Source organism: Wyeomyia smithii, chromosome 2 (assembly GCF_029784165.1).
Source record: "Wyeomyia smithii strain HCP4-BCI-WySm-NY-G18 chromosome 2, ASM2978416v1, whole genome shotgun sequence".
Taxonomy (NCBI): domain Eukaryota; kingdom Metazoa; phylum Arthropoda; class Insecta; order Diptera; family Culicidae; genus Wyeomyia; species Wyeomyia smithii.
In genome coordinates, this window is record NC_073695.1 from 234574422 (window position 1) to 234586920 (window position 12499).

At 41.9% G+C, this 12499-nt stretch overlaps 1 protein-coding gene across 1 annotated transcript in view; it reads right to left on the reverse strand.

The window, feature by feature from the left end:
• Positions 1–12499, reverse strand: part of LOC129719497 (glycerol-3-phosphate phosphatase-like) — a 393537-nt gene that overhangs the window by 125463 nt on the left and 255575 nt on the right. The window lies entirely within an intron of this gene.

Sequence of the window (12499 nt, forward strand, 5' to 3'; positions counted from 1 at the left end):
GCGGAGGCCCCGCAGGTTAACCTCCAGTTGAAGCCAATTTTCGCTGATTGGACGATGAGGAGCTTCTCCTAGCAGCTGTTGCTACTCGTGGTTCATCCACCGATTCATTTTTCATCTGTTCTCCACCGTAGATCTCCCAGATAGTCTCGAGGTACGATGCTGGCCTAACAAGCCAGTCGTCGTAGGTTCGAGTCTCGGCTCGGGAGAGACTGTTAGTGTCAGTAAGATCGTAGCGCTAGCCCCGCAAGTGTTTTGTACAGTTTACAGTCGGCTGCGAAGTCTGTGTATAAACAAACAGAAGGTCAAGTTTTGAATCGGAATGTAGCACCAAGGCTTTGCTTACTCAATGCAGATGGCACGCAGCATCTTCCGTTTGAAGACCCCAAGGGTGCGTTGGGTTCGGCTTCAGCCAAGCGTGTGATGTACGTCTCCGTCCTCTTCTCAAGGGTTCGTGCTGTGATATCCATGTCATCGAAATAACCAAAGAGCTGAATAGACCTCCTGAATCGACCTCGAGTGTCCCCAAAACTCAAATTACGCATATCATCCGATCCGTAGTACTGTTTTCACCTTCCAATCACCTCATGTGTTCGTGAGAAAGTTGCCGTCCAGGTCCCTGCACATGTCGGCTTGTGGCACGAAGCCTTTGCGGACACTGGTCAGCTTCTAATAGAACTTTCGTGTGTTATTCGTGTTTAGGGATCCGTCCTGATTCAACAGGACATGTCCTGATTTTGAAATCGTTTTGGGGCGTCCTGATTTATTTTTCATCTTCTAGCATTTGTCCGCCAAAGAAACAGAGTGCAGTTCCGAAGATACCAACACATTCACACGTATGTGTCAAAATCAAAAAAAAAAATGTGTCAAAATCGGTTTGCTTTGATTACTTACCTTACCAATCAGACGAGAGCCGTGGTGGCTCGTGCTGTATCAAGAATTCGTCACCATGTTGCTCGGTTTTGGGCTGTGTTTCGCCAGTTCCCCAGGCGTCTCATCACCCGCAAGTCTCCTTCGATCTGATCGAGCCATCGTGCACGCTGCGCCCCTCTATTTCTGGTGCCGGTAGGGTTGCTGAAGAGAAGTGATTTCACAGGGTTGTCGTCCGGCATCCTTACGACGTGACCGGCCCACCGCAACCTACTGACTTTCGCCAGGTGTGCAATGGAATTCTCGCGTGCAGCGCGTGCAGTTCATGGTTCATGCGCCGTCGCCATTCTCCGTCGTCCGGTTGTACTCAACCGTAGATAGTCCGTAGCACCTTCCGTTCAAAAACTCCAAGAGCGTTAAGGTCCTCCGCGAGAAGCGTTGTTGCCTCGATCCCGTAGAGGACTACCGGTCTTATCAGGGTTTTGTACAGCGTCAACTTCGTGCGTCGTCGCACTCGATACGATCGAAGTGTCTTACGAGGCACGATTTCCTGCCTGGATGCGTTTCTGGATCTCTTTGCTGGTGTTAATGTCGGCGGTCACCAGTGAAATACACGAACTCATCGACCACCTCATGCTGCACCAGCCGTCTTCAAGAGGCAATGCGCCCAGCCCCTCCGCTGTGGGTAGCACCGCTTCAAGCTGTTGCGCGTATTCCTCCGCAGCCTGGGAGTTCCGGAGCTGCTTAATGTTGAGCCGCGGGGTTCGGCGGTGTCGCGCGCGGTATACGGTCGACAGTTTAAGCGCAGTGATACCGCAACTAGGTAGTGGCCCGAGCCAATATCCGCACCGCGATAGGTACGTACGTTTGTAATGTTTGAGAAGAACCGGCCGTCGATGAGAACATGGTCAATTTGATTTGCTGTATGTTGGTCAGGTGATCTCCAGGTCGTTTTGTGGATGTCTTTACGGGGAAAGAAGGTACTTCAGACTGCCAGTCCTCGAGAAGCTGCGAAGTTGACGCATCGCTGGCCGTTGTCGTTCGTCACGGTGTGCAGGCTATGCGAGCAGATCACCGGCTTGTACATTTCATCCCTACCGATCTGCGCGTTCATGTCCCCGATGACGATCTTGATGTCTCTACGCGAGAAGCTATCGTAGAGTTTCTCCAGCTGTGCGTAGAGCTCGGGTCTTCCTTCGTGGGGGCAGCGTACATTGAGGATAGTGTAGTTGTAGAACCGGCCTTTTATTCTCAACAAACAAAACCTGTCGCTGATCGCCTGCCACTTGATCACACGACTCTGCATCCTGCCCAGCACTATAAAGCCGGTACCCAGCTCATTGGTTGTGCCGCCGCTCTGGTAGTACTGTGCCCTGCGGCCACAAATCCTCCGTACCTTCTCTCCTTTCCGGCAAAGCTCCTGGAGCGCAACGATGTCGAAGTGGCGGAGTTCTAGCTGATCCAGCAGAATCCGGTCGCCACCCGGGGCGTTCAGCGGTCTACAGTTCCATGTACCGAGCTTCCAATCGTCGTCCTTATTCCGTCGCCTAGGTCGTTTCCAATTGTTCCGGTCCGTATTTGATTCTTGATTGTTCGTAGTAATTTAATGTTTCGGTATGCTACCTTACTAGGGCTGCGGATGCCTGGTCCCGCGACGGGGCTGCCGTCTTGGGTGTAGCTGACGAGATGCCGCATTTCATAATTCAGCCGTCCGCTCCGGATCAGACGTTGTTTGAGCCACCCCTAACATGGGGAACAGACACTCGGACAAGCTGCCCTCCTAGGAGAGCCCTCCTGATACCAATCAGGGCACTCTATTCCCTCATTTGTGGGACAATTGAAATTGTGACAGAGGAATTAGATGGCTGTCTACAGACAGATCATTTACCCTGCATTGGAGTACGCAGCGTGGAAAGGTTGTGCCCGGGGCGCGAAGACTAAAACTCTGGTAGACCCTATATATTGGGCAGAGGACTCGGGCATACTGCGAGTGATTGCAAGCGATATCGGGGGTAACGTCTGCGGTAAAAAAATGGACTTTTTCGGTTGGTGGTAAAAAATAAGTAAGACAGATTATTGAGTTTGATAATTTTTCCTTGAAAGGTAATTATGTTAGCTTACTTGCCGGCCGGAAGGTAATCACAATATGGCGGATGAAAATATGCGTGTAGGCATGTTTTTGAGTTCTTTCTGCATTTTATTTATTAATTCTTTTTTGATTTCCGCGACAAACTTGTTGGAGTAGATCTTACGCTTCAGGTTTGCCCAGAAATCCTCGATGGGACGCAACTTTGGGATGTTACCATATCGATATTCGGCCGCTCCATCTCCTTCAACGATCGCTTCGAATAATGAGCCGACGCCAGATCCGGCTAAAACACCACTTCTTTGCCCTTATGGTATTTTATGATGAACGACGCAACTTTACGGTCAGTCCGAAGCGAAAGAAGAGCGGCTTTGACATTCCCTTCTCGCTGATTGTCAGCCACAGCGGCACCTTCTTTTGGAACTTGGTTTGTGAAATGAACTTCACCTCGGTGCTCACTTCCTTCATAGGGAAAGTAAATTACGAAGCGCCCTGCCAGTCGTTGCTATCCATGTAAGACAGGTATCGTCGTCCATCACCAACGCCACGTCGCAATTTGCCCGGAAAATCGGTTTGACCATCCTGTTCAGGCGGTATTGTTGCGGCATTGCCTGCAGCTCCGAAACCAGTTAATGGGACTGTCGCTTCCTGACGTGTATGTCCATGTTTGCCAGATACTTTTTCACTGTTTGGCCGTTTATACCTCTCGGTCAAGCGATGTAGCCACTTTTCCCTCGTTCTTCCTCTTCAGCATCTTTTGAAGCTTCTTGTCGCTCAGGGTTGTCAGCCGTCCGGAACCAGGCTTTCTTTCGATGCTCTGATTGTTGTCCAATAGTGCCAAGCATGCTTGTCATTCTCCTCAGTATGTACCTGCGTGAAGCAAATGCTTTCACCTAGGGAACCTATACATTAGAGAAATGACAAGACACTCACCGTTAAGGCAACGGTCAACATCAAAACGGATAACGGCAATGCAAAATTAAACAGCTCGCCCGTTTTGATGTTGACAGTTGCCTCAACGGTGAGTGTCTTGTCATTTCTCTAATGTATAGGTTCCCTAGTTCATTGTCTCGCAAGAGAGAGATTTCAGATTTCACCGCAGTGCGTTCAGGTAGCTCAACAGAAAAAATCGTTTATCGCTGAGCGTATTGATTTGCTCTTTAGTGTGACGGCAGTTGTCTCCGCAGTGCAAGATGTTCTCCTGCACTCTAGAGGTTTACTGAGGAGAAAAGACAAGCATGGTGCCAAGATGTTGTATCCGGTATCCATGCACGCCATTACGGTTAGAGTTCGATTGATAGAGCTGTCAATTTGTTTCTGCTGACTCATGCGTTACTATGATTGATGGGTAGTTTCAGTGCGTTCAAAGGTAAAAATCGGCTATTTTTGTCCCTTTTTTTATCGCAACCGTTGATAGAAGCATGCTATGCTTCATCATTTCCCCAACCGGAACCAATGCAGGCTACAGCCGAGAACTCGCTGGCAACTAGTGGACTACCAATGGACAATGTCGGAACGAATTCTCAAGTTTCCGCCTGCTCTGCGGATCCCGAAATACCATACCAACGAAGGCTGCAAAGTTCATACATCGTAGGCCGTTATCATTTGATGCGGTGTGCAGTCTGTTCGGCCCTAAACAATGTCTGCCGTAGTCAGAGCCGGATTTACGATTAAGGAGGCCCGGGGCCCAGTTTACAGTGGATGCCCCAAAAAAAAAACCTTTTTTTATCGTACGAGTTAAAAACATTTATTTGTTATTGAAAAGTTACCAAAAATTTGCTAGAAATTTTCCTTACGAGTTTTTTTTGCAGAGAATTTATTGATTGAATAATCAACATTCAACTCTTTCAGAATATTGTACTCTCAACTTAACAATGCTAAGTTTGACAGCCTTTCATTCTTCATAGTCGTACGCAACCTTTTTTCAATCAATTTCATCTTCGAAAAAGACCTTTCTCCAGTTGCGTTCGAGATCATTAGGCTCAAATAAATCCTTAAATAAAATAATTTTTGCAAGGCACTAACGAGTTTTTGATTTTTTTCTTCATTTAATCTTCTTTTTTGAGCTTCACTTTGATATACGCGGGGTTTTGTGGCGATCGCTCATTTTGAATAAATGTAATTATAAATTCGGTTCTTGCTCACTGTTTACAGCGCATTTCGTTTCGAGCAACTCGAAACTAAATGATCGCTGGGGGGCGTTATGTTTCGGTTTTCGTATTTTTTTCGACTTTGCGGGTTAGATGAGCCGCAGGGCAGATGACAATGACAGCTTCTTTCAAGCTTGAAGCATACCTGGCAGTATGTGTCCTACTCGTAAATAGCGAAAATCGTTCGAATCGAGCTGCGCAATGCCACCCCAGATCTAACTGTCGAATGATTTGGACCAGAGGTGCCAGATGTTTTCGAAAGATGTCTGTAACTGCTCGAAATCCGGAAATTTTTTCTTGATATCCGAAAAAAAACCTACCGCAATCTGAAAAAAATGCGATCCACAGGCAAAAATTTGCACACAATTTGAGAAAGACTGCAAATATAAGGCTACGCTGGCAATAATCTACAGAAACTAGGAAAAAACTACACACATCTGCAGGTCAATAAAATCTGCACACGGACTCTGAAAATCTGCATTTTGCAACGCAAATCTGGTATACCTGATTCGGACAAGTAAACTTATTTTTGGAATCAACAGCAATGCATTAAAAAACATGTGTATTATTATATTTCCTGCTTGATCTCCCATGCGCGCTGGTTCGATTCAAATGGTATGTTAATGTGTGTCATTCCAAGAGAATCGAAGGTGAAATCTTACGGATGTAGTTGTGATATTGACGCTCGCGAAAAAATAACACTGAAAGAAAGTTTCAGATTGAAATGGTCTGTTCAAATTTTCTTGCTGTAAATTGAACTTTTGATTGAATTTCATTTTTGATAGAGAATAGAACTTTTTCTCGTTTGGTGGGAGGCCCAAAAATGTAGGGGCTCGGCTCCCCCCCCCCCCTTAAATCCGGCTCTGGCCGTAGTAAAGAAATTAACTTTTTGCTCGACATCTTTCGATTTACCCGTATTTATTCTAACCTTCGGTCGGTTTTTACCTCACATTAGAAATTTAGATTTTCTTTTCAGTACTGTCGGAAAAAATTGATTAATTTAAGGTAAAACCGATTCATTTCCTATGAAGATACATTCATTAGGAACGAAATAAAATGAAACATTTGAAAAGGGTCCGTGATCGACCTTCCGAAGAAGCTTTTTTATTATGCATCTTTTGATTCTACCAATCAACTGTTTGCAGTTCGTTGATCTTAAAATTTTAATTGTGGTCCCCGTAGTTCTGTGGTAAGCGATGTTGGTCGGCTAGCTCTCCCACACGGTTGTGATATCGGGTTCGATTCCCGATCAGGTCTAGGATCTTTTCGAGCTGGAAATTTTCTCGACTCAGCACCGGGGCACGGTGTATCCTCGTACTTATCCTACAACATGCAAAATGTGCCAAAAACAATATCGATAACGAATTTTCTCAACTAATCTGGTTGATCGAGACCGCTATTAGCCTTTCAGGCTAGCGTGCCGATATTGTTGTTTGTTGTTTGATCTTATAATCCCAAAGAAATCTTCGATTGGACGGCACTGAGGTAGATTCGTTGGGTTGTGTAGGTTGTGTATTTGGAGTACAAGTGGAATCGAATGGTTGTTCTGGAACGTTTGTTTTTTTTTATCTACTGTGATGATATTTTATCTGGCCAAAACACATACTTTTTTATCGGTATTTATATTTAGTATCGGTTATAAACAGAAAATTTTACAATTTAATTATGAAGCTTTACAGAAATTTTAGAACAATACGACTAGTGATATTTATGACAGATTAATAAAATCAAAATCACACAATTTTATGCTGTGGAAATCTTGGTTTACCGACAAAAATGCAATTAATTGCACAAAAAATGCCACTGAGTTATGACCCATATTTCAATTGTGCACAATATTTTACCGAGAAAAGAGAGAAAATGTGTTATGTCGCTAACAAACGGCAAAACATGTTTACATTTCCCATTTACAAAACCCAACCGGCAGCAAAGTTTGCTCACACATATCCAAAGTCTTCCGAAAAAGCGGAAGACACTTCTCGAGGAAAACTTGCATTCCTCCACCAACCCACCGAACCACTGAACTGGTGTTTTGCATAATATCGCGACTTTTAAACCACGTGAATCCTAATTCAAGCACAGAACAGCCATTCGTTAGTGTTGCTGGATAGGAAGAGGAAAGGCAAGCAAGATACGAATAAAGATTGCACACATATGATGCGGGAAACTTTACACCGAAACTCCGCTGTTCCTCTTGTTTCCTCCGCACAAAAGGAGCATCGTAAGAAGATATACATACCTTCGGATGCATTATTATGCGCTGCGAAGTTTTCCTTCGTTTGCTCCCGCATAGATATTCTGCCAAGCTCGGCAAGTTTTGCATCTTTCCTTGGTGCGATTTTCCGCATCCGCAGCAGAAAATTGCATTTTTTTTGCACCCGGTCCTTGTTTTCCCGGCACATGTGGGTTGCAAAGTGCCGGCGGCAGCAGTTGTACAGCGAGATGCAAGCCAAATTTTTCACTTTTCAGCTCATGATTTGAAGGAACGACGTACGAGGGGGGGTTTAGTCGGGAACCGGAAGGTTCACGCGTTTTTCCATCATTATTTGAAAGTTTGTTTTCAAAGTAAGGAGGAAAAATCATCTCACATATCATCATGTAATCAAACAATATACTATGTACACAGGGGAGGGTGGTGAGGGTTTGTGCAACTGTGTTTTGTTGTTGGTGCAACGCGACTAAGAAGCAATTTGCACCTGCAGGCAGATAATCACGGAGGATAATGCTGGGAGAGATTGGCGAAAGCAAATGTTGTAATGCAGGCGGAACTATGGGGTAGAGATTGTTTATGCAATTTGATCTAACTGATGCAATCCATAAGTTGTTACATACTTTGTTTTTGGTTGGTATAGGGACAAACCTATAGGAGAAGTAGTTTTGATCGTAATGATGCTGCTGTGCAGTCACCAGATAAACCATCTTTATCAAGACGATTCAATATTAAATTAAGTTTAAAGATTGTTTTCAAACAATTCTGCTTTCGTTAATTGCGCCGGAACTCGTTCCAGATGTTGGCAGCACCCTCTCAGAATTCAATGAAACTTTGTCGATGTGTAGGCCACACTAAACCAAGCAATAAACTTCATTTTTCGAAAATTTATCGTAATTAATATTTGCAAATAGCTAAAGTTTTTGAATCTTTAATGGCATGCGGTGGTGTGCTAAAACTGACAAATTTTACGATGCGCTTCGAAGGTACTGTCAGGATCAAACCTAAGCTGATACAGAATGGTTCTGATCAGCAATTAGGTTGGCTCCAGGTCAAAAATAGGAAATTTCTGGAAATATGGAAGTTTGCTATTAGTTTCCTTAGTTCGTTTAATTCCATATGTCAAAGTGATGTTTTCAAAGATGTTTAAGACTGTCACAAGTGATGAATTTAAAAAAAAACCTAAGTTAATCCACCTAGCGGTCAGACCCAGCCTTTCTCATTCAAACTTTTATTTGTAAAAATAGATTTACATGACCGCTTCAATCCAATAAATGTATATTCACTCTTTAGGCTCTAAAATATTGATGTTATAATCTATACATATAAAAATGTAGTCCGGTCTGTCTGTTTGTTTGATCCATATAGGCTCGAAAACTACCGAACCGATCGACGTGAAAATTTGTATGTGGGGGTTTTTGGTGCCGATAAAGGTTCCTATGCAGGGCCGGATTTACGATTGTGGGGGCCCGGGGCCCAGTTATAGTGCGGGGCCCCAAAATAAAACAAAACCATTTTTTTATCGTACGAGGTAGAAAACATTTATTTGCTTTTGAAAAATTACCAAAAATTTGTTAGAATTTTCTCTTAAGCCCTATTTAGAGTTCCAAGCGAGGTGAAAATCTTATGCAAAACGTTCATTTTTTCACGCTCGTGAAAAATGCAACCTGCAACAGTTTCACTTCGCTTGGAACTGTAAACAAATTCGATCCAGCGAAATCAAAGGTTGTGGATCTCATCTTTTTCACTTGGGTTTATTTTTTCCCGGATGCAAACGCTAGTGAAAAAAGCAGCAGCAAGCGAAAACTTGCGTGCGTTTCTATTCTGTCAGTTGCAGCCAATTTTCACTTCGCTCGGAGTGTAAACTCGTGAGTTTCGCTTCACTTAAACTGTAAACTGCAGACTGGTGAAATACCTGCATGTTCCACAAACGGGTTTTCACGACAGATTTCGCGAGCGAAAATTTACGCTTTTTCACTTGTCAAATGTTTCACTTCGCTTGGAACTGTAAACTATGCTTTACGAGTTTTTTTGCAGAAAACTTATTGATTGAATAATTAACATTCAACTCCTTCAGTATACTCGTACTCGAAACCTTATAATGCTAAGTTTGACTGTCTTTCATTAATCACAGTGGTACGCACTGTGCGGTATTTTTAATAAGTTTCAGCTTCGATTTTTTTTCTTGATACCTAAAAAAAATGCGATCCACAGGCAAAAATTTGCACACAATTTGAGAAAGACTGCGCAAATATAAGACGACTCTGACAATAATAGAAACTAGGAAAAAACTACGCACATCTGCAGGTCAATAAAATCTGCACACGAACTCAGAAAATCTGCATTTTGCAAAGCACATTTGGTATCCCTGATTCGGACAAGTTAGCAAAAGCAATGCATTAAAAAACTCGTGGGTTATTTTCTTTCTCTGCTTTACTTCCCATGTGCGTTGGTTCGATTCAAATGGTGTGTTAATGTGTGTCATTCCAAGAGAATCCTAGGTGAACTCTTATGGATGTAGTTGTGATATTGGCGCTCGCGAAAAAATAAAACTGAAGGAAAGTGTCAGATTGAAATGTTCTGTTCAAATTTTCTTACTGTAAATCAAACTTTTGATTGAATCTTATTTTTTAAAAAAGAAAAAATCTTTTTCTTGATTTGTGGGGGCCCCAAAAATGTGGAGGCCTGGGGCCCGGGCCCCCTGGGCCCCCCCATAAATCCGGCTCTGTTCCTATGATAGTTTGAGACCCCTCCTTTTTCTGGAAAGGAGGGGTCCAATACAAATGAAACATACATTTCTGCACAACTCAAGAACAAACCAAGCAAATGAAACCGAATTTGGCATGTGGATGTTTTAAAAAGTAATAAATATGTCCATAATGGTTCGACGCCCCTCTCTCTTATGGAAGCACATGTTTCTGCACAAATTTCTGCACATCTTGCGAACTCATCAACTAAATGGAACCATATTTGGCGGGTGAATGTTTTGAGTGGTAACAAATATGTTCCATGATCGACCTCAGGCAACATTTTGAATTGTATGATGCCAACTTCCGGTTTCCGGAAAACAACCAAAAATGGACGGTTTCCACCCAATATAATAATATCCGGATGAAGAAAGATACACAGGAGCTAAATTCGACAACAGATACCATTTTGAATTCTAAGATGGCGACTTCCGGTTCCGGAAAAACAGCGGCAAACGACCAAATACCATCCAATATGGGTATTTTCGGAATCGTAATGATGCACTGGAGCCACAAATCGACTTCCGACACCATTATGAATTGTAGGATGGCAACTTTTGGTTTCTGGAAACAGCCAAAAATGGCCGATTTCCGTCTAACATGAGTATCTCCGGATCTAGAATGATACACAGCAGCTGAAATCGACTACAGACCCCATTTTGGATTCTAGGTTATGGGTATATGGGTGTTTCTTCAACCAGAATGACGCTCAGAGGCCAGAAATTATCTTAAATACAATTTTGAAATCCAAGATGGCGACTTCCGGTTTGTGAATAACAGCCAAAAATAACCAAATACCATCCAATATGAGTATCTCTGTAACCAGAATGATGCAATGAGCTAACAATTGACCTCAGGCACCATTTTGAATCGCTAAATGGCAACTAATAGGAAACAGTCGAAAATGACCAAATAATACTCAACATGGATATTTCCGTAATCGAGATGATGCATAGAAACCAAACATTGACCCTTGACACCATTTTGAATTTAAAGACGACCACTGTTAGTTTCTGGAAAACAACCAAAATAACTAAGCACCTCCCAATATGAGTTTTTCTGGTGTCAGATTGATGCCAGAAAATTAGCTGAAAATGACCGAATACCACCCAATATGAATATATTCAGAATTAGGGCGATGTACAGAAGCCAAAAGTCGAGGATGTTGTCATTTCGATATAACCAATCATTTCAAACGATTTGTTTTTTGACTTTGATCATATCCTATGGCCGATTTGTCGTGCATTTGGAGTCTTTAAGCACATCGCAAGGAATCAATGAATTCGGAACGTTCAAATAGTACGATACCACATTTAAATTATGTTGAGACCACATATATCAATCAAAGCAGGTATAGTTTTAAGTTGCCTTTGAATTTCTTTTCTTTCCATAACTATTGAGCCACTAATCAAATTGTTATGAAATTTGTTATTTGTAAGTTTGAGAGATGACTCGTTCCTATCCAGATCAGAAAGAAAAAACAAAAATATAACAGAAGCTGTTAGTTTGTTACGGGAAAAATCTTACAGGCTGTGTTTTTAATTTGATCCCGTTAGGTGTTAAAATAACAAAAATTATAACAGAAATGATATACATATCAAAAAACATCAAAATTTGTTACTAATGTATCAGCTTTCTAACAAAATAAGATAGTATTCAGAACAGTATAATAACAAACATTGTTAGAAACAACAGGTTTTATTAAAAACGAAAAAATTAGTTAGACTTGTTTCAGAACTACTTCATTTCAGGTTTTGTTATAATAACTCATTCAGATTCAATTTTGTTATCAAAATTATATGGAAAAATACAAAATTGTATCAAAATATGTTATTTGTATCTCGCATTGATAGAATTTTGTAATTTTTTTGTTAAGCTCTTCTGATCGAGATGATACTAGTTATGTTCAAATAATGTAATCTTTAAAATAATAGACTTTCGTTGTTTTATTAACAGTTTAATACATAACGGTGGCTTAAGTTCAATTATAATTAAACCTTAACTAGCCCGCTCATCTGAAAATAATATAGATCAAATCAGTTGTGTAGTTTCTGAGATAATGAAACTTCGTGATTTTCCCATTTTATTACTTTACAGACGAAGTTACAGTCCGATTACAGTAAAATTCAATAGGGTGTTACGAGGCAGCTAGACTTATTAGTTGACACTAATTTTGTGGAAATCGGGTCAGCCATCTCTGAGAAAGTGAGTGAGTTCAAGTAGTCTTCGGAATATGTTCCTTTTCATAGCTGGATTTCACATTTTTAAACATAACAGGCAAGGTAATAGTCTGATTGCAAAACAAATCAATAGCGTCTTATGGGGCAACTAGACCTTCCATTTGACACTGATTTTATGAAAATCGGTTCAGCCAGCTCTGAGAAACATGAGTGAGATTAAGTAGTCTTCAAAACACGTTTCTTATCATAACTTTTGAACC